The 24040-nt window shown below is 33.2% G+C and overlaps 6 non-coding genes across 6 annotated transcripts; all 6 read right to left on the bottom strand.

Moving 5' to 3' along the window:
* Nucleotides 1-2802: 2802 nt before the first annotated feature.
* LOC138914338 (large subunit ribosomal RNA) lies at nucleotides 2803-6759 on the bottom strand. Its single transcript, XR_011420194.1, has one exon. It is a non-coding gene; the product is annotated as a large subunit ribosomal RNA (ribosomal RNA).
* A 398-nt stretch (nucleotides 6760-7157) lies between these two features.
* LOC138914342 (5.8S ribosomal RNA) lies at nucleotides 7158-7336 on the bottom strand. Its single transcript, XR_011420198.1, has one exon. It is a non-coding gene; the product is annotated as a 5.8S ribosomal RNA (ribosomal RNA).
* Nucleotides 7337-7959: 623 nt separating this feature from the next.
* Nucleotides 7960-9954, bottom strand: LOC138914331 (small subunit ribosomal RNA). The gene has a single exon (XR_011420187.1). It is a non-coding gene; the product is annotated as a small subunit ribosomal RNA (ribosomal RNA).
* A 4743-nt stretch (nucleotides 9955-14697) lies between these two features.
* On the bottom strand, nucleotides 14698-18654 carry LOC138914337 (large subunit ribosomal RNA). Its single transcript, XR_011420193.1, has one exon. It is a non-coding gene; the product is annotated as a large subunit ribosomal RNA (ribosomal RNA).
* Nucleotides 18655-19052: 398 nt separating this feature from the next.
* LOC138914341 (5.8S ribosomal RNA) lies at nucleotides 19053-19231 on the bottom strand. Its single transcript, XR_011420197.1, has one exon. It is a non-coding gene; the product is annotated as a 5.8S ribosomal RNA (ribosomal RNA).
* Nucleotides 19232-19854: 623 nt separating this feature from the next.
* Nucleotides 19855-21849, bottom strand: LOC138914330 (small subunit ribosomal RNA). The gene has a single exon (XR_011420186.1). It is a non-coding gene; the product is annotated as a small subunit ribosomal RNA (ribosomal RNA).
* Between the last annotated feature and the right edge of the window lie 2191 nt (nucleotides 21850-24040).

Below are 24040 nucleotides of genomic sequence, written 5' to 3'. Positions count from 1 at the left end.
TAATATGATAAACATAAATTTTGAACAATACGGCCGGTCGGCGAGCACTGCCTCCCTATATATGTTTTTGGCCACGACGTCTAAATATTGGGTATTTTTCGTACTGCGGCCCCGGTGTATGTAAATTGGGCATATTTCGTACTGATGCCAACATATCTATATGACTCATTATTTTCTTCCATATCAATATAACTTCTTTTATTTCCATATTCAAGTAATTTCTTTATTTGCCATATCAATATAAAATATTTTTTGGTCATATTTATATAATCTATATGCCGTATCCATATAATGAATACGGCATATCCATACAACTAGCCATATTTGTATGTCAATGTATATTTTATTATACATTTTTTTTCTTTATACATATAATATGGTATTTCCATATCGCTATAATTGAATTATATGTATAAGATATCATTTATATATAGCATTGCCAAAATAATATGATAAACATAAATTTTGAACAATACGGCCGGTCGGCGAGCACTGCCTCCCTATATATGTTTTTGGCCACGACGTCTAAATATTGGGTATTTATCGTACTGCGGCTCCGGTGTATGTAAATTGGGCATATTTCGTACTGATGCCACCATATCCATATAACTTATTTTTTGTTCTATATCTATATAATTAATTTTTTTTCCATACCTATAACTATTAAACTAATTTTTTTCCATATCCATACTTGAACTTATTATTTTTCCCATATCCATATAACTCGTTTTTTCCATATCCACACTAGAATTTAGTATTTATCCCATATCCATATAAATCATTATTTACCATATCAATATAAATAATATTTTTCCATATTCATACTAGCACTTATTATTTCTTTAATATTCATATAACTCAATATTTTTTCATATCCATACTAGAACTTATTCTTTTTCCCATATCCATACTAGAACTTATAAATTTTCCCATATTCATATAACTAATTTTTTTCATATCCATACTAGAACATTATATTTTTGCCATATCTCTACAACTCATTTTATTCCATATCCATACTAGAACTTATTATTTCTTTAATATCCATATAACTTAATATTTTTCCATATCCATACCAGAACTTTTTATTTTTCCCATATCCATAGAACTAATTTTTTTCATATCCATACTAGAACCTAATTTTCTTCCTATATCCATATAACTTATTATTTACTATTACAATATAATTAATTTTTTCCATATCCATACTAGAGCTTATTATCTCTTCAATATCCATAAAACTCAATATTTTTTCATATCCATACTAGAACTGATTATTTTTCCCATATCCATACTAGAACTCAGTATTCTTCCCATATCCATACTACAACTTAGTATTTTTCCCATATGCATATAACTCATTATTTAGCATATCAATATAACTAATTTTTTTCCATATCCATACTAGAACTTATTATTTCTTTAATATCCATATAACTCAATATTTTTTTATATCCATACTAGAACTTATTATTTTTCCCATATCCATACTAGAACTTATAAATTTTCCCATATTCATATAACTAATTTTTTTCATATCCATACTAGAACATTAAATTTTTTGCCATATCTATATAACTCATTTTATTCCATATCCATACTAGAACTTATTATTTCTTTAATATCCATATAACTCAATATTTTTTCATATCCATACTAGAACTTATCATTTTTCCCATATTCATATAACTCATTTTTCCATATCCATACTAGAACTCTGTATTCTTTTCCATATCCATATAACTCATTTTTTTTTCATATCCATACTAGAACTTATTATTTTTCCCATATCCACATAACTCATTTTTTTCATATCCATACTAGAACTTGTTATTTTTCCCATATCCATATAACTCATTTTTTTCATATCCATACTAGAACTTAATATTATTTTCATATCCATATAACTCATGTTTGGACTTGGAATATTTTTATACACGTCACTAATAGGATGACGATTCAATCATCTATATTAAGAGGAACATATACTTGCATATGTCTCTTACTTGCATGTTCGGACTTAGAATATTTTTATACACGTCACTAATAGGATGACGATTCAGTTGGCTACCTTAAGAGGTACATATACTTGCATATGTCTCTTACTTGTATGTTCGGACTTAGAATATTTTTATACACGTCACTAATAGGATGACGATTCAGTTGGCTACCTTAAGAGGTACATATACTTGCATATGTCTCTTATTTGCATGTTCGGACTTAGAATATTTTTATACGCGTCACTAATAGGATGACGATTCAGTTGGCTACCTTAAGAGGTACATATACTTGCATATGTCTCTTATTTGCATGTTCGGACTTAGAATATTTTTATACGCGTCACTAATAGGATGACGATTCAGTTGGCTACCTTAAGAGGTACATATACTTGCATATGTCTCTTACTTGTATGTTCGGACTTAGAATATTTTTATACACGTCACTAATAGGATGACGATTCAGTTGGCTACCTTAAGAGGTACATATACTTGCATATGTCTCTTACTTGTATGTTCGGACTTAGAATATTTGTATACACGTCACTAATAGGATGACGATTCAGTTGGCTACCTTAAGAAGTACATATACTTGCATATGTCTCTTATTTGCATGTTCGGACTTAGAATATTTTTATACGCGTCACTAATAGGATGACGATACATATGGCTACCATTGTTAAATATATTTAAATAAAATTTATTTAAATATAATTATTATTTTATATATATATATTTTATATATATATATATTCTGACTTAAAAAAGCCAAACAAAATAAACACAATTAAATTTATGTTTATTATCGAATCATCAAGCAAAGGATAAGCTTCAGTGGATCGCAGTATGGCAGCTGCTCAACCACTTACAACACCTTGCCTGTTACAAAAGTCGTTTACAATTGATTCTAGGCTTTGTCATTGTATTAAATAATGCTTTTATATGTAACTAGCGCGGCATCAGGTGATCGAAGATCCTCCCAATTTACTATGTTACAAATTACATTGGCATCACATCCATTGTCGTTTATAAAGTAAATTATAAACTTTAAATGGTTTAGAAGCCATACAATGCAAATTGCCCCTTATTTATCATTGCAGTCCAGCACGGATACGACCTTAGAGGCGTTCAGGCATAATCCAACGGACGTAGCGTCATACCACTGTTCGCTCGAACAAGTATTGTGCCATTGGTCCGTACCTGCGGTTCCTCTCGTACTACGCAGGAATGCTGTCGCAACAACGTTTTGTCATTAGTAGGGTAAAACTAACCTGTCTCACGACGGTCTAAACCCAGCTCACGTTCCCTTGCATGGGTGAACAATCCAACGCTTGGTGAATTTTGCTTCACAATGATAGGAAGAGCCGACATCGAAGGATCAAAAAGCGACGTCGCTATGAACGCTTGGCCGCCACAAGCCAGTTATCCCTATGGTAACTTTTCTGACACCTCTTGTTAAAAACTCTTTAAACCAAAAGGATCGATAGGCCGAGCTTTTGCTGTCCCTGTGTGTACTGAACACCGAGATCAAGTCAGCATTTGCCCTTTTGCTCTATGTGTGGTTTCTGTCCGCACTGAGCTGGCCTTGGGACACCTCCGTTATTATTTGAGAGATGTACCGCCCCAGTCAAACTCCCTACCTGGCAATGTCCTTGAATTGGATCATACCTGAGTAATTGGAGTTATACCAAATTTTCAAATCAAAAATACATAAATGCACCGTTTTATTAAAGAATTTGTTTGCGATTATATAACAAACTCGTGATACTTTGATCAAGAAGCTTGCATCAAAACCCAATACCATAAGATATAATAAATATATCCGTATAATGGCTAGGAAATGATACACGTTCCATTTAATCAAGTAAGTAAGGAAACAATAAGAGTAGTGGTATTTCATTGACGATACCAAACCGAAGTCTAATATCTCCCACTTATTCTACACCTCTTATGTCTCCTTACACTGCCAGATTAGAGTCAAGCTCAAAAGGGTCTTCTTTCCCCGCTAATTATTCCAAGCCCGTTCCCTTGGCTGTGGTTTCGCTAGATAGTAGATAGGGACAGTAGGAATCTCGTTAATCCATTCATGCGCGTCACTAATTAGATGACGAGGCATTTGGCTACCTTAAGAGAGTCATAGTTACTCCCGCCGTTGACCCGCGCTTACTTGAATTTCTTCACTTTGACATTCAGAGCACTGGGCAGAAATCACATTGTGTCAACACCCGCTAGGGCCATCACAATGCTTTGTTTTAATTAGACAGTCGGATTCCCCAAGTCCGTGCCAGTTCTGAATTGATTGTTAATTGATAATCGTTATAATTAATAAGAACTAATTGGTTTGACCCAATTAGTATTCTTAAAAATTTTAGCAAGAAAGTTCCACAATTGGCTACGTAACTAACTATCCGGGGAACAAGTAACTAACATAAATGCTAGAAACTCTATTTACCCAGAACGAGCACATAAACCATGTTATTGTTTCCCAATCAAGCCCGACTATCTCAATCTTCAGAGCCAATCCTTATCCCGAAGTTACGGATCTAATTTGCCGACTTCCCTTACCTACATTATTCTATCGACTAGAGACTCTTCACCTTGGAGACCAGCTGCGGATATTGGTACGGCCTGTTGAGAAGTTTGCGTGTCCCCACCATAAATTTTCAAGGTCCGAGGAGAAAATATCGACACAACAGTATATGTCATGCTCTTCTAGCCCATCTACCATATCTCTCTGCGAAAGACTTCCATGGTAGTACGGCTATAAAACAGAAAAGAAAACTCTTCCGATATCTCTCGACGGCTTCTTTATGGTCGTTCCTGTTGCCAGGATGAGCACGAGGCCCATATTTAATAACAAACGGATACTCAACAGGTTACGGAATTGGAACCGTATTCCCTTTCGTTCAAAATTATTCAAGTATATTATATTAGCTTGATTTGTATATATTGCGTTTTTGGTTTTACTTGAAAATTTTCGGCTTTCGCCTTGAACTTAGGACCGACTAACTCGTGATCAACCACTGTTCACACGAAACCCTTCTCCACTTCAGTCCTCCAAGGTCTCATTCGATTATTTGCTACTACCACCAAGATCTGTACCAATGGCAGCTCCATGCAGGCTTACGCCAAACACTTCTACGCATACCATTGTACCTTCCTACTCACTAAAGTTTCAAAATTTATATCACAAGTAATATAAATCATCTACTTTAGCGGTAATGTATAGGTATACAACTTAAGCGCCATCCATTTTAAGGGCTAGTTGCTTCGGCAGGTGAGTTGTTACACACTCCTTAGCGGATTTCGACTTCCATGATCACCGTCCTGCTGTTTTAAGCAACCAACGCCTTTCATGGTATCTGCATGAGTTGTTAATTTGGGCACCGTAACATTACGTTTGGTTCATCCCACAGCGCCAGTTCTGCTTACCAAAAGTGGCCCACTGGGCACATTATATCATAACCTTAAACTTCATATCAAGAAAGTTAAGGTTCTTACCCATTTAAAGTTTGAGAATAGGTTAAGATCGTTTCGACCCTAAGGCCTCTAATCATTCGCTTTACCAGATAAGATTATTTTATATAATATTAAAATGCACCAGCTATCCTGAGGGAAACTTCGGAAGGAACCAGCTACTAGATGGTTCGATTGGTCTTTCGCCCCTATACTCAATTCTGACAATCGATTTGCACGTCAGAACTGTTTCGGTCTTCCATCAGGGTTTCCCCTGACTTCAACCTGATCAAGTATAGTTCACCATCTTTCGGGTCACAGCATATATGCTCAAGGTACGTTCCAGTTAGAGGCATAAATAATATAAATATCATTATACATAACTATATAGAACGCCCCGGGATTGTGTTAATTAGCTATAAATAGTTAAAAAACTAATCCCATTATTAGTCAAGTTAATTACGCTATTAGGTTTATATCCCAATAACTTGCACATATGTTAGACTCCTTGGTCCGTGTTTCAAGACGGGTCCCGAAGGTATCCTGAATCTTTCGCATTGTTAATCCTACAAGTGCATATAATAAACACAAAAATCAATGATAATCATGCCATTATATAATTCCGAAAAATTAACGCACTGTATTCATATAAATCTATCAGCACTTTATCAAATTAATAACATTTATTCTGTGTTAAAATGCAAGCAATTTAATTTGAATAAACTATAAGTTATATTTTATGATAAATTTGGTATGCTAATAGATTACAATGTCCTTATATGGAAAAAATGCACACTATTATCATAATATTGTTTAAATATTACAATTTTAATGATGAATTTTCCATAACGGATATTCAGGTTCATCGGGCTTAACCTCTAAGCAGTTTCACGTACTGTTTAACTCTCTATTCAGAGTTCTTTTCAACTTTCCCTCACGGTACTTGTTTACTATCGGTCTCATGGTTATATTTAGTTTTAGATGGAGTTTACCACCCACTTAGTGCTGCACTATCAAGCAACACGACTCTTTGGAAACATCATCTAGTAATCATTAACGTTATACGGGCCTGGCACCCTCTATGGGTAAATGGCCTCATTTAAGAAGGACTTAAATCGTTAATTTCTCATACTAGAATATTGACGCTCCATACACTGCATCTCACATTTGCCATATAGACAAAGTGACTTAGTGCTGAACTGATTTCTTTTCGCTCGCCGCTACTAAGAAAATCCTTGTTAGTTTCTTTTCCTCCCCTAATTAATATGCTTAAATTCAGGGGGTAGTCCCATATGAGTTGAGGTTGTATATAACTTTTATTTGCAATTAATTCTTTATATATAATGATAAAACATTTTATTAAATTCGTTTAAAGCTGACGTATATATATATTAATGGCATTTATTTGTAACGAATTAACGAAGAATAATAATATTGTCAACGTTTTTCATATTTCAAATCATTAATAAGAGACAATTCTAGATAATATTTTATGCTAGACATTTCTCAGTATTATTTGATTGAAAAAGAAAATATTCCTCTTCGTTTTTCTCAAAGTTTAATTACTATTGTGAGATAATGTTTTTCATATATTTGTTAATATTATGAATAAAATAATTAAATTATTTTTATCCAATAATATACCATATGCTTATAAAATTTTATTATAAAATTTGTATAAACAACTTAATTAGCATAGTCTTACAACCCTCAACCATATGTAGTCCAAGCAGCACTATAAAATTAATTAAAGTACATAACAGCATGGACTGCGATATGCGTTCAAAATGTCGATGTTCATGTGTCCTGCAGTTCACACGATGACGCACAGTTTGCTGCGTTCTTCATCGACCCATGAGCCGAGTGATCCACCGCTTAGAGTTTTATAATATTGGTTTTAAATTTGGTCAAATATGTTTTTATTGAAAGAAATTAAAAATACACCATTTTACTGGCATATATCAATTCCTTCAATAAATGTATTTATATACCTAAAATAAATGCTGCGAAATGTCTTAGTTTTATATAAACAATATATATCAAAGTATTATTTGTAATGGCATTTGTTTGTTAATATATATTGATAATTTTATATAAAACATTAACCTGAAACCAGGTACAACATTGTATATTTTAGGTTGTTGCATTATCCAATGTATGATCATCATCAAATTAGTTGGCCAATACATCTCGCAACGCGTGTATATTATGGTCCATATACACACAAAAGTTTATAATAAATATATAAAATATATTTTATTATATTAATAATTCGATTTGCTTGTTCGAATTTTATGTTTGTTTCTATTTAATTTATTTGTAATAATATTATATTATTACAATATTTCGATTTGCTTGTTCGAAATTTATTTGATCTTTTACTTTTAAGATCATATTTTTGGTATAATTATTATTATAATTATTATGTATATATATATATATATTGGTAATTTGTATTAAATTTGTATTAACAAATTTTTTTATTAACGGTAAGGATATTATACAATAATGATCCTTCCGCAGGTTCACCTACGGAAACCTTGTTACGACTTTTACTTCCTCTAAATAATCAAGTTCGGTCAACTTTTGCGAAACAACCGTAACACACAAGGCGTCACAGTGATCACGTCCGGAGACCTCACTAAATAATTCAATCGGTAGTAGCGACGGGCGGTGTGTACAAAGGGCAGGGACGTAATCAATGCGAGTTAATGACTCACACTTACTGGGAATTCCAAGTTCATGTGAACAGTTTCAGTTCACAATCCCAAGCATGAAAGTGGTTCAGCGGTTTACCCGGACCTCTCGGTCTAGGAAATACACGTTGATACTTTCATTGTAGCGCGCGTGCAGCCCAGGACATCTAAGGGCATCACAGACCTGTTATTGCTCAATCTCATTATTGCTAGACGCAATTTGTCCATTTAAGAAGCTAGTGTCCTTATAATGGGACAAACCAACAGGTACGGCTCCACTTATATAAACACATTCAAACACAATAAACATTTTACTGCCACCATGAATGAAGGCTATATAAGCTTCAACACCATAATCCTGAAGATATCTATTTAATATATTTGAGTCTCGTTCGTTATCGGAATTAACCAGACAAATCACTCCACGAACTAAGAACGGCCATGCACCACCACCCATAGATTCGAGAAAGAGCTATCAATCTGTCTTACACACTTATGTTCGGACCTGGTAAGTTTTCCCGTGTTGAGTCAAATTAAGCCGCAGGCTCCACTCCTGGTGGTGCCCTTCCGTCAATTCCTTTAAGTTTCAGCTTTGCAACCATACTTCCCCCGGAGCCCAAAAGCTTTGGTTTCCCGGGAAGCGACTGAGAGAGCCATAAAAGTAGCTACACCCAATTGCTAGCTGGCATCGTTTATGGTTAGAACTAGGGCGGTATCTGATCGCCTTCGAACCTCTAACTTTCGTTCTTGATTAATGAAAACATCTTTGGCAAATGCTTTCGCTTAAGTTAGTCTTACGACGGTCCAAGAATTTCACCTCTCGCGTCGTAATACTAATGCCCCCAAACTGCTTCTATTAATCATTACCTCTTGATCTGAAAACCAATGAAAGCAGAACAGAGGTCTTATTTCATTATCCCATGCACAGAATATTCAGGCATTTGAAGCCTGCTTTAAGCACTCTAATTTGTTCAAAGTAATTGTACCGGCCCACAATAACACTCGTTTAAGAGCACTAATGCAGGTTTTTAAATAGGAGGAACATATGAAAAAATACAAGTATTTAAACACATATAAGAACTCCACCGGTAATACGCTTACATACATAAAGGTATAGTACTAACCACAATTGTAAGTTGTACTACCCGTATGAAGCACAAGTTCAACTACGAACGTTTTAACCGCAACAACTTTAATATACGCTATTGGAGCTGGAATTACCGCGGCTGCTGGCACCAGACTTGCCCTCCAATTGGTCCTTGTTAAAGGATTTAAAGTGTACTCATTCCAATTACAGGGCCTCGGATATGAGTCCTGTATTGTTATTTTTCGTCACTACCTCCCCGAGCTGGGAGTGGGTAATTTACGCGCCTGCTGCCTTCCTTAGATGTGGTAGCCGTTTCTCAGGCTCCCTCTCCGGAATCGAACCCTGATTCCCCGTTACCCGTTGCAACCATGGTAGTCCTAGATACTACCATCAAAAGTTGATAGGGCAGACATTTGAAAGATCTGTCGTCGGTACAAGACCATACGATCTGCATGTTATCTAGAGTTCAACCAATATAACGATCTTGCGATCGCTTGGTTTTAGCCTAATAAAAGCACATGTCCCATAAGGTTCATGTTTTAATTGCATGTATTAGCTCTAGAATTACCACAGTTATCCAAGTAACTGTTAACGATCTAAGGAACCATAACTGATATAATGAGCCTTTTGCGGTTTCACTTTTAATTCGTGTGTACTTAGACATGCATGGCTTAATCTTTGAGACAAGCATATAACTACTGGCAGGATCAACCAGAATAATGTTTTCGTTCATATTTCATTCATATTTTTTGAATAGAAATTAGTAATATAAATATAATAGATTTTATTTCCATTTTATATGTTCGGTTTTTCTTAAATATTGATTTTAATTCAATATTTTTTTTTTGCTTTGTGAAATAATTCTATTTTAATTCGAATACGGCCATTTTTATATGGCATTCGTATACGTTCTTTAATTTTTACTTGTTTCGCCACTAATATAACAAGTTTATAATTGATGTTAAAGAAAAAGTACAACTTTTTTATAACACAATTTTCAATATATATTGTTCTTTCTATAAGTTTTTATTATATTATATATACATATTTCATTCTAAAATATCATTTTTGTTCAACATACATAATTATTGTATCCACACATGTACAATTTTTGTTTAACCAATATAAATATTGAGTTAAATCATTTGCATTTTGATGATAAATTTAAAATTTATCTTTTCCATATAACTCTCTGGTAATATATGATATAAAACCGAGCGCATATGAAATTATTTTGATCACTAATATTGCAATTATATTTTATTATAATGCTTTTTGTAAACACATTGTACCGGCAAGCGATACTCTGTGCCCAAACGACAGGGGATATAATAATTTAATATAAATTATCATATATACCTGCCACCAAAGATTAACGATAAAAGTCGGAAACAATTTGTTATTCTATATATAATAGAAACTTGACCTCTGTTTCACCTTATTATCATGGGTTTATAATATTAACCGCGTAGCCAAGTCTTAATTTCATTTAAGAAACAAATTTATACGGATAATATTTTGATTTTAATATATGTTGTTCTATTGATAACAAAAGTATATATTATAATATATTTTGTTCAATAGTAGATGGACTACTTACTGTACCATCCTTATTTTTTATTATTATTGATATACATTATATTGACAACAGCATATGATATTCATATGGTTTGTTCAATAATTAATTGGTGGACAACCACTGACCATCCTATAGTAGTTTTTGGCCACGACGTCTAAATATCGAAATTATTTAATTCCGTTTGCCACCCATACGATAGATATTAACTATCTATAATAATAATGTGTACGCATAAAATATTATATGTATATATATAGACCAACAGACAAGCACTTCACCCTATAGTAGTTTTTGGCCACGACGTCTATATATCGGGCATATTTAATTCTCTTTGCCACCCAACCAAAGATATTCACTTTTTTATATAAAGTATTATTTGATCATATTAATATAACCAATTATTTCTGCCATATTCATATAATTTCTTTATGAATTATTTTTTGGTCATATCCATATAATCTATATGCCGTATCCATATAATGAATACGGCATATCCATACAACTAGCCATATTTGTATGTCAATGTATATTTTATTATACATTTTTTTTCTTTATACATATAATATGGTATTTCCATATCGCTATAATTGAATTATATGTATAAGATATCATTTATATATAGCATTGCCAAAATAATATGATAAACATAAATTTTGAACAATACGGCCGGTCGGCGAGCACTGCCTCCCTATATATGTTTTTGGCCACGACGTCTAAATATTGGGTATTTTTCGTACTGCGGCCCCGGTGTATGTAAATTGGGCATATTTCGTACTGATGCCAACATATCTATATGACTCATTATTTTCTTCCATATCAATATAACTTCTTTTATTTCCATATTCAAGTAATTTCTTTATTTGCCATATCAATATAAAATATTTTTTGGTCATATTTATATAATCTATATGCCGTATCCATATAATGAATACGGCATATCCATACAACTAGCCATATTTGTATGTCAATGTATATTTTATTATACATTTTTTTTCTTTATACATATAATATGGTATTTCCATATCGCTATAATTGAATTATATGTATAAGATATCATTTATATATAGCATTGCCAAAATAATATGATAAACATAAATTTTGAACAATACGGCCGGTCGGCGAGCACTGCCTCCCTATATATGTTTTTGGCCACGACGTCTAAATATTGGGTATTTTTCGTACTGCGGCCCCGGTGTATGTAAATTGGGCATATTTCGTACTGATGCCAACATATCTATATGACTCATTATTTTCTTCCATATCAATATAACTTCTTTTATTTCCATATTCAAGTAATTTCTTTATTTGCCATATCAATATAAAATATTTTTTGGTCATATTTATATAATCTATATGCCGTATCCATATAATGAATACGGCATATCCATACAACTAGCCATATTTGTATGTCAATGTATATTTTTTTATACATTTTTTTTCTTTATACATATAATATGGTATTTCCATATCGCTATAATTGAATTATATGTATAAGATATCATTTATATATAGCATTGCCAAAATAATATGATAAACATAAATTTTGAACAATACGGCCGGTCGGCGAGCACTGCCTCCCTATATATGTTTTTGGCCACGACGTCTAAATATTGGGTATTTATCGTACTGCGGCCCCGGTGTATGTAAATTGGGCATATTTCGTACTGATGCCACCATATCCATATAACTTATTTTTTGTTCTATATCTATATAATTAATTTTTTTTCCATACCTATAACTATTAAACTAATTTTTTTCCATATCCATACTTGAACTTATTATTTTTCCCATATCCATATAACTCGTTTTTTCCATATCCACACTAGAATTTAGTATTTATCCCATATCCATATAAATCATTATTTACCATATCAATATAAATAATATTTTTCCATATTCATACTAGAACTTATTATTTCTTTAATATTCATATAACTCAATATTTTTTCATATCCATACTAGAACTTATTCTTTTTCCCATATCCATACTAGAACTTATAAATTTTCCCATATTCATATAACTAATTTTTTTCATATCCATACTAGAACATTATATTTTTGCCATATCTCTACAACTCATTTTATTCCATATCCATACTAGAACTTATTATTTCTTTAATATCCATATAACTTAATATTTTTCCATATCCATACCAGAACTTTTTATTTTTCCCATATCCATAGAACTAATTTTTTTCATATCCATACTAGAACCTAATTTTCTTCCTATATCCATATAACTTATTATTTACTATTACAATATAATTAATTTTTTCCATATCCATACTAGAGCTTATTATCTCTTCAATATCCATAAAACTCAATATTTTTTCATATCCATACTAGAACTGATTATTTTTCCCATATCCATACTAGAACTCAGTATTCTTCCCATATCCATACTACAACTTAGTATTTTTCCCATATGCATATAACTCATTATTTAGCATATCAATATAACTAATTTTTTTCCATATCCATACTAGAACTTATTATTTCTTTAATATCCATATAACTCAATATTTTTTTATATCCATACTAGAACTTATTATTTTTCCCATATCCATACTAGAACTTATAAATTTTCCCATATTCATATAACTAATTTTTTTCATATCCATACTAGAACATTAAATTTTTTGCCATATCTATATAACTCATTTTATTCCATATCCATACTAGAACTTATTATTTCTTTAATATCCATATAACTCAATATTTTTTCATATCCATACTAGAACTTATCATTTTTCCCATATTCATATAACTCATTTTTCCATATCCATACTAGAACTCTGTATTCTTTTCCATATCCATATAACTCATTTTTTTTTCATATCCATACTAGAACTTATTATTTTTCCCATATCCACATAACTCATTTTTTTCATATCCATACTAGAACTTGTTATTTTTCCCATATCCATATAACTCATTTTTTTCATATCCATACTAGAACTTAATATTATTTTCATATCCATATAACTCATGTTTGGACTTGGAATATTTTTATACACGTCACTAATAGGATGACGATTCAATCATCTATTTTAAGAGGAACATTGACTTGCATATGTCTCTTACTTGCATGTTCGGACTTAGAATATTTTTATACACGTCACTAATAGGATGACGATTCAGTTGGCTACCTTAAGAGGTACATATACTTGCATATGTCTCTTACTTGTATGTTCGGACTTAGAATATTTTTATACACGTCACTAATAGGATGACGATTCAGTTGGCTACCTTAAGAGGTACATATACTTGCATATGTCTCTTATTTGTATGTTCGGACTTAGAATATTTTTATACACGTCACTAATAGGATGACGATTCAGTTGGCTACCTTAAGAGGTACATATACTTGCATATGTCTCTTATTTGCATGTTCGGACTTAGAATATTTTTATACGCGTCACTAATAGGATGACGATTCAGTTGGCTACCTTAAGAGGTACATATACTTGCATATGTCTCTTATTTGCATGTTCGGACTTAGAATATTTGTATACGCGTCACTAATAGGATGACGATTCAGTTGGCTACCTTAAGAGGTACATATACTTGCATATGTCTCTTACTTGTATGTTCGGACTTAGAATATTTGTATACACGTCACTAATAGGATGACGATTCAGTTGGCTACCTTAAGAAGTACATATACTTGCATATGTCTCTTATTTGCATGTTCGGACTTAGAATATTTTTATACGCGTCACTAATAGGATGACGATACATATGGCTACCATTGTTAAATATATTTAAATAAAATTTATTTAAATATAATTATTATTTTATATATATATATTTTATATATATATATATATTCTGACTTAAAAAAGCCAAACAAAATAAACACAATTAAATTTATGTTTATTATCGAATCATCAAGCAAAGGATAAGCTTCAGTGGATCGCAGTATGGCAGCTGCTCAACCACTTACAACACCTTGCCTGTTACAAAAGTCGTTTACAATTGATTCTAGGCTTTGTCATTGTATTAAATAATGCTTTTATATGTAACTAGCGCGGCATCAGGTGATCGAAGATCCTCCCAATTTACTATGTTACAAATTACATTGGCATCACATCCATTGTCGTTTATAAAGTAAATTATAAACTTTAAATGGTTTAGAAGCCATACAATGCAAATTGCCCCTTATTTATCATTGCAGTCCAGCACGGATACGACCTTAGAGGCGTTCAGGCATAATCCAACGGACGTAGCGTCATACCACTGTTCGCTCGAACAAGTATTGTGCCATTGGTCCGTACCTGCGGTTCCTCTCGTACTACGCAGGAATGCTGTCGCAACAACGTTTTGTCATTAGTAGGGTAAAACTAACCTGTCTCACGACGGTCTAAACCCAGCTCACGTTCCCTTGCATGGGTGAACAATCCAACGCTTGGTGAATTTTGCTTCACAATGATAGGAAGAGCCGACATCGAAGGATCAAAAAGCGACGTCGCTATGAACGCTTGGCCGCCACAAGCCAGTTATCCCTATGGTAACTTTTCTGACACCTCTTGTTAAAAACTCTTTAAACCAAAAGGATCGATAGGCCGAGCTTTTGCTGTCCCTGTGTGTACTGAACACCGAGATCAAGTCAGCATTTGCCCTTTTGCTCTATGTGTGGTTTCTGTCCGCACTGAGCTGGCCTTGGGACACCTCCGTTATTATTTGAGAGATGTACCGCCCCAGTCAAACTCCCTACCTGGCAATGTCCTTGAATTGGATCATACCTGAGTAATTGGAGTTATACCAAATTTTCAAATCAAAAATACATAAATGCACCGTTTTATTAAAGAATTTGTTTGCGATTATATAACAAACTCGTGATACTTTGATCAAGAAGCTTGCATCAAAACCCAATACCATAAGATATAATAAATATATCCGTATAATGGCTAGGAAATGATACACGTTCCATTTAATCAAGTAAGTAAGGAAACAATAAGAGTAGTGGTATTTCATTGACGATACCAAACCGAAGTCTAATATCTCCCACTTATTCTACACCTCTTATGTCTCCTTACACTGCCAGATTAGAGTCAAGCTCAAAAGGGTCTTCTTTCCCCGCTAATTATTCCAAGCCCGTTCCCTTGGCTGTGGTTTCGCTAGATAGTAGATAGGGACAGTAGGAATCTCGTTAATCCATTCATGCGCGTCACTAATTAGATGACGAGGCATTTGGCTACCTTAAGAGAGTCATAGTTACTCCCGCCGTTGACCCGCGCTTACTTGAATTTCTTCACTTTGACATTCAGAGCACTGGGCAGAAATCACATTGTGTCAACACCCGCTAGGGCCATCACAATGCTTTGTTTTAATTAGACAGTCGGATTCCCCAAGTCCGTGCCAGTTCTGAATTGATTGTTAATTGATAATCGTTATAATTAATAAGAACTAATTGGTTTGACCCAATTAGTATTCTTAAAAATTTTAGCAAGAAAGTTCCACAATTGGCTACGTAACTAACTATCCGGGGAACAAGTAACTAACATAAATGCTAGAAACTCTATTTACCCAGAACGAGCACATAAACCATGTTATTGTTTCCCAATCAAGCCCGACTATCTCAATCTTCAGAGCCAATCCTTATCCCGAAGTTACGGATCTAATTTGCCGACTTCCCTTACCTACATTATTCTATCGACTAGAGACTCTTCACCTTGGAGACCAGCTGCGGATATTGGTACGGCCTGTTGAGAAGTTTGCGTGTCCCCACCATAAATTTTCAAGGTCCGAGGAGAAAATATCGACACAACAGTATATGTCATGCTCTTCTAGCCCATCTACCATATCTCTCTGCGAAAGACTTCCATGGTAGTACGGCTATAAAACAGAAAAGAAAACTCTTCCGATATCTCTCGACGGCTTCTTTATGGTCGTTCCTGTTGCCAGGATGAGCACGAGGCCCATATTTAATAACAAACGGATACTCAACAGGTTACGGAATTGGAACCGTATTCCCTTTCGTTCAAAATTATTCAAGTATATTATATTAGCTTGATTTGTATATATTGCGTTTTTGGTTTTACTTGAAAATTTTCGGCTTTCGCCTTGAACTTAGGACCGACTAACTCGTGATCAACCACTGTTCACACGAAACCCTTCTCCACTTCAGTCCTCCAAGGTCTCATTCGATTATTTGCTACTACCACCAAGATCTGTACCAATGGCAGCTCCATGCAGGCTTACGCCAAACACTTCTACGCATACCATTGTACCTTCCTACTCACTAAAGTTTCAAAATTTATATCACAAGTAATATAAATCATCTACTTTAGCGGTAATGTATAGGTATACAACTTAAGCGCCATCCATTTTAAGGGCTAGTTGCTTCGGCAGGTGAGTTGTTACACACTCCTTAGCGGATTTCGACTTCCATGATCACCGTCCTGCTGTTTTAAGCAACCAACGCCTTTCATGGTATCTGCATGAGTTGTTAATTTGGGCACCGTAACATTACGTTTGGTTCATCCCACAGCGCCAGTTCTGCTTACCAAAAGTGGCCCACTGGGCACATTATATCATAACCTTAAACTTCATATCAAGAAAGTTAAGGTTCTTACCCATTTAAAGTTTGAGAATAGGTTAAGATCGTTTCGACCCTAAGGCCTCTAATCATTCGCTTTACCAGATAAGATTATTTTATATAATATTAAAATGCACCAGCTATCCTGAGGGAAACTTCGGAAGGAACCAGCTACTAGATGGTTCGATTGGTCTTTCGCCCCTATACTCAATTCTGACAATCGATTTGCACGTCAGAACTGTTTCGGTCTTCCATCAGGGTTTCCCCTGACTTCAACCTGATCAAGTATAGTTCACCATCTTTCGGGTCACAGCATATATGCTCAAGGTACGTTCCAGTTAGAGGCATAAATAATATAAATATCATTATACATAACTATATAGAACGCCCCGGGATTGTGTTAATTAGCTATAAATAGTTAAAAAACTAATCCCATTATTAGTCAAGTTAATTACGCTATTAGGTTTATATCCCAATAACTTGCACATATGTTAGACTCCTTGGTCCGTGTTTCAAGACGGGTCCCGAAGGTATCCTGAATCTTTCGCATTGTTAATCCTACAAGTGCATATAATAAACACAAAAATCAATGATAATCATGCCATTATATAATTCCGAAAAATTAACGCACTGTATTCATATAAATCTATCAGCACTTTATCAAATTAATAACATTTATTCTGTGTTAAAATGCAAGCAATTTAATTTGAATAAACTATAAGTTATATTTTATGATAAATTTGGTATGCTAATAGATTACAATGTCCTTATATGGAAAAAATGCACACTATTATCATAATATTGTTTAAATATTACAATTTTAATGATGAATTTTCCATAACGGATATTCAGGTTCATCGGGCTTAACCTCTAAGCAGTTTCACGTACTGTTTAACTCTCTATTCAGAGTTCTTTTCAACTTTCCCTCACGGTACTTGTTTACTATCGGTCTCATGGTTATATTTAGTTTTAGATGGAGTTTACCACCCACTTAGTGCTGCACTATCAAGCAACACGACTCTTTGGAAACATCATCTAGTAATCATTAACGTTATACGGGCCTGGCACCCTCTATGGGTAAATGGCCTCATTTAAGAAGGACTTAAATCGTTAATTTCTCATACTAGAATATTGACGCTCCATACACTGCATCTCACATTTGCCATATAGACAAAGTGACTTAGTGCTGAACTGATTTCTTTTCGCTCGCCGCTACTAAGAAAATCCTTGTTAGTTTCTTTTCCTCCCCTAATTAATATGCTTAAATTCAGGGGGTAGTCCCATATGAGTTGAGGTTGTATATAACTTTTATTTGCAATTAATTCTTTATATATAATGATAAAACATTTTATTAAATTCGTTTAAAGCTGACGTATATATATATTAATGGCATTTATTTGTAACGAATTAACGAAGAATAATAATATTGTCAACGTTTTTCATATTTCAAATCATTAATAAGAGACAATTCTAGATAATATTTTATGCTAGACATTTCTCAGTATTATTTGATTGAAAAAGAAAATATTCCTCTTCGTTTTTCTCAAAGTTTAATTACTATTGTGAGATAATGTTTTTCATATATTTGTTAATATTATGAATAAAATAATTAAATTATTTTTATCCAATAATATACCATATGCTTATAAAATTTTATTATAAAATTTGTATAAACAACTTAATTAGCATAGTCTTACAACCCTCAACCATATGTAGTCCAAGCAGCACTATAAAATTAATTAAAGTACATAACAGCATGGACTGCGATATGCGTTCAAAATGTCGATGTTCATGTGTCCTGCAGTTCACACGATGACGCACAGTTTGCTGCGTTCTTCATCGACCCATGAGCCGAGTGATCCACCGCTTAGAGTTTTATAATATTGGTTTTAAATTTGGTCAAATATGTTTTTATTGAAAGAAATTAAAAATACACCATTTTACTGGCATATATCAATTCCTTCAATAAATGTATTTATATACCTAAAATAAATGCTGCGAAATGTCTTAGTTTTATATAAACAATATATATCAAAGTATTATTTGTAATGGCATTTGTTTGTTAATATATATTGATAATTTTATATAAAACATTAACCTGAAACCAGGTACAACATTGTATATTTTAGGTTGTTGCATTATCCAATGTATGATCATCATCAAATTAGTTGGCCAATACATCTCGCAACGCGTGTATATTATGGTCCATATACACACAAAAGTTTATAATAAATATATAAAATATATTTTATTATATTAATAATTCGATTTGCTTGTTCGAATTTTATGTTTGTTTCTATTTAATTTATTTGTAATAATATTATATTATTACAATATTTCGATTTGCTTGTTCGAAATTTATTTGATCTTTTACTTTTAAGATCATATTTTTGGTATAATTATTATTATAATTATTATGTATATATATATATATATTGGTAATTTGTATTAAATTTGTATTAACAAATTTTTTTATTAACGGTAAGGATATTATACAATAATGATCCTTCCGCAGGTTCACCTACGGAAACCTTGTTACGACTTTTACTTCCTCTAAATAATCAAGTTCGGTCAACTTTTGCGAAACAACCGTAACACACAAGGCGTCACAGTGATCACGTCCGGAGACCTCACTAAATAATTCAATCGGTAGTAGCGACGGGCGGTGTGTACAAAGGGCAGGGACGTAATCAATGCGAGTTAATGACTCACACTTACTGGGAATTCCAAGTTCATGTGAACAGTTTCAGTTCACAATCCCAAGCATGAAAGTGGTTCAGCGGTTTACCCGGACCTCTCGGTCTAGGAAATACACGTTGATACTTTCATTGTAGCGCGCGTGCAGCCCAGGACATCTAAGGGCATCACAGACCTGTTATTGCTCAATCTCATTATTGCTAGACGCAATTTGTCCATTTAAGAAGCTAGTGTCCTTATAATGGGACAAACCAACAGGTACGGCTCCACTTATATAAACACATTCAAACACAATAAACATTTTACTGCCACCATGAATGAAGGCTATATAAGCTTCAACACCATAATCCTGAAGATATCTATTTAATATATTTGAGTCTCGTTCGTTATCGGAATTAACCAGACAAATCACTCCACGAACTAAGAACGGCCATGCACCACCACCCATAGATTCGAGAAAGAGCTATCAATCTGTCTTACACACTTATGTTCGGACCTGGTAAGTTTTCCCGTGTTGAGTCAAATTAAGCCGCAGGCTCCACTCCTGGTGGTGCCCTTCCGTCAATTCCTTTAAGTTTCAGCTTTGCAACCATACTTCCCCCGGAGCCCAAAAGCTTTGGTTTCCCGGGAAGCGACTGAGAGAGCCATAAAAGTAGCTACACCCAATTGCTAGCTGGCATCGTTTATGGTTAGAACTAGGGCGGTATCTGATCGCCTTCGAACCTCTAACTTTCGTTCTTGATTAATGAAAACATCTTTGGCAAATGCTTTCGCTTAAGTTAGTCTTACGACGGTCCAAGAATTTCACCTCTCGCGTCGTAATACTAATGCCCCCAAACTGCTTCTATTAATCATTACCTCTTGATCTGAAAACCAATGAAAGCAGAACAGAGGTCTTATTTCATTATCCCATGCACAGAATATTCAGGCATTTGAAGCCTGCTTTAAGCACTCTAATTTGTTCAAAGTAATTGTACCGGCCCACAATAACACTCGTTTAAGAGCACTAATGCAGGTTTTTAAATAGGAGGAACATATGAAAAAATACAAGTATTTAAACACATATAAGAACTCCACCGGTAATACGCTTACATACATAAAGGTATAGTACTAACCACAATTGTAAGTTGTACTACCCGTATGAAGCACAAGTTCAACTACGAACGTTTTAACCGCAACAACTTTAATATACGCTATTGGAGCTGGAATTACCGCGGCTGCTGGCACCAGACTTGCCCTCCAATTGGTCCTTGTTAAAGGATTTAAAGTGTACTCATTCCAATTACAGGGCCTCGGATATGAGTCCTGTATTGTTATTTTTCGTCACTACCTCCCCGAGCTGGGAGTGGGTAATTTACGCGCCTGCTGCCTTCCTTAGATGTGGTAGCCGTTTCTCAGGCTCCCTCTCCGGAATCGAACCCTGATTCCCCGTTACCCGTTGCAACCATGGTAGTCCTAGATACTACCATCAAAAGTTGATAGGGCAGACATTTGAAAGATCTGTCGTCGGTACAAGACCATACGATCTGCATGTTATCTAGAGTTCAACCAATATAACGATCTTGCGATCGCTTGGTTTTAGCCTAATAAAAGCACATGTCCCATAAGGTTCATGTTTTAATTGCATGTATTAGCTCTAGAATTACCACAGTTATCCAAGTAACTGTTAACGATCTAAGGAACCATAACTGATATAATGAGCCTTTTGCGGTTTCACTTTTAATTCGTGTGTACTTAGACATGCATGGCTTAATCTTTGAGACAAGCATATAACTACTGGCAGGATCAACCAGAATAATGTTTTCGTTCATATTTCATTCATATTTTTTGAATAGAAATTAGTAATATAAATATAATAGATTTTATTTCCATTTTATATGTTCGGTTTTTCTTAAATATTGATTTTAATTCAATATTTTTTTTTTGCTTTGTGAAATAATTCTATTTTAATTCGAATACGGCCATTTTTATATGGCATTCGTATACGTTCTTTAATTTTTACTTGTTTCGCCACTAATATAACAAGTTTATAATTGATGTTAAAGAAAAAGTACAACTTTTTTATAACACAATTTTCAATATATATTGTTCTTTCTATAAGTTTTTATTATATTATATATACATATTTCATTCTAAAATATCATTTTTGTTCAACATACATAATTATTGTATCCACACATGTACAATTTTTGTTTAACCAATATAAATATTGAGTTAAATCATTTGCATTTTGATGATAAATTTAAAATTTATCTTTTCCATATAACTCTCTGGTAATATATGATATAAAACCGAGCGCATATGAAATTATTTTGATCACTAATATTGCAATTATATTTTATTATAATGCTTTTTGTAAACACATTGTACCGGCAAGCGATACTCTGTGCCCAAACGACAGGGGATATAATAATTTAATATAAATTATCATATATACCTGCCACCAAAGATTAACGATAAAAGTCGGAAACAATTTGTTATTCTATATATAATAGAAACTTGACCTCTGTTTCACCTTATTATCATGGGTTTATAATATTAACCGCGTAGCCAAGTCTTAATTTCATTTAAGAAACAAATTTATACGGATAATATTTTGATTTTAATATATGTTGTTCTATTGATAACAAAAGTATATATTATAATATATTTTGTTCAATAGTAGATGGACTACTTACTGTACCATCCTTATTTTTTATTATTATTGATATACATTATATTGACAACAGCATATGATATTCATATGGTTTGTTCAATAATTAATTGGTGGACAACCACTGACCATCCTATAGTAGTTTTTGGCCACGACGTCTAAATATCGAAATTATTTAATTCCGTTTGCCACCCATACGATAGATATTAACTATCTATAATAATAATGTGTACGCATAAAATATTATATGTATATATATAGACCAACAGACAAGCACTTCACCCTATAGTAGTTTTTGGCCACGACGTCTATATATCGGGCATATTTAATTCTCTTTGCCACCCAACCAAAGATATTCACTTTTTTATATAAAGTATTATTTGATCATATTAATATAACCAATTATTTCTGCCATATTCATATAATTTCTTTATGAATTATTTTTTGGTCATATCCATATAATCTATATGCCGTATCCATATAATGAATACGGCATATCCATACAACTAGCCATATTTGTATGTCAATGTATATTTTATTATACATTTTTTTTCTTTATACATATAATATGGTATTTCCATATCGCTATAATTGAATTATATGTATAAGATATCATTTATATATAGCATTGCCAAAATAATATGATAAACATAAATTTTGAACAATACGGCCGGTCGGCGAGCACTGCCTCCCTATATATGTTTTTGGCCACGACGTCTAAATATTGGGTATTTTTCGTACTGCGGCCCCGGTGTATGTAAATTGGGCATATTTCGTACTGATGCCAACATATCTATATGACTCATTATTTTCTTCCATATCAATATAACCTCTTATATTTCCATATTCAAGTAATTTCTTTATTTGCCATATCAATATAAAATATTTTTTGGTCATATTTATATAATCTATATGCCGTATCCATATAATGAATACGGCATATCCATACAACTAGCCATATTTGTATGTCAATGTATATTTTATTATACATTTTTTTTCTTTATACATATAATATGGTATTTCCATATCGCTATAATTGAATTATATGTATAAGATATCATTTATATATAGCATTGCCAAAATAATATGATAAACATAAATTTTGAACAATACGGCCGGTCGGCGAGCACTGCCTCCCTATATATGTTTTTGGCCACGACGTCTAAATATTGGGTATTTTTCGTACTGCGGCCCCGGTGTATGTAAATTGGGCATATTTCGTACTGATGCCAACATATCTATATGACTCATTATTTTCTTCCATATCAATATAACTTCTTTTATTTCCATATTCAAGTAATTTCTTTATTTGCCATATCAATATAAAATATTTT

Source organism: Drosophila takahashii, unplaced genomic scaffold (genome assembly GCF_030179915.1).
Source record: "Drosophila takahashii strain IR98-3 E-12201 unplaced genomic scaffold, DtakHiC1v2 scaffold_181, whole genome shotgun sequence".
Lineage (NCBI taxonomy): Eukaryota > Metazoa > Arthropoda > Insecta > Diptera > Drosophilidae > Drosophila > Drosophila takahashii.
The sequence above is the reverse complement of the archived record's forward strand: the minus strand, read 5'-3'. Positions and strand labels throughout refer to the sequence as shown.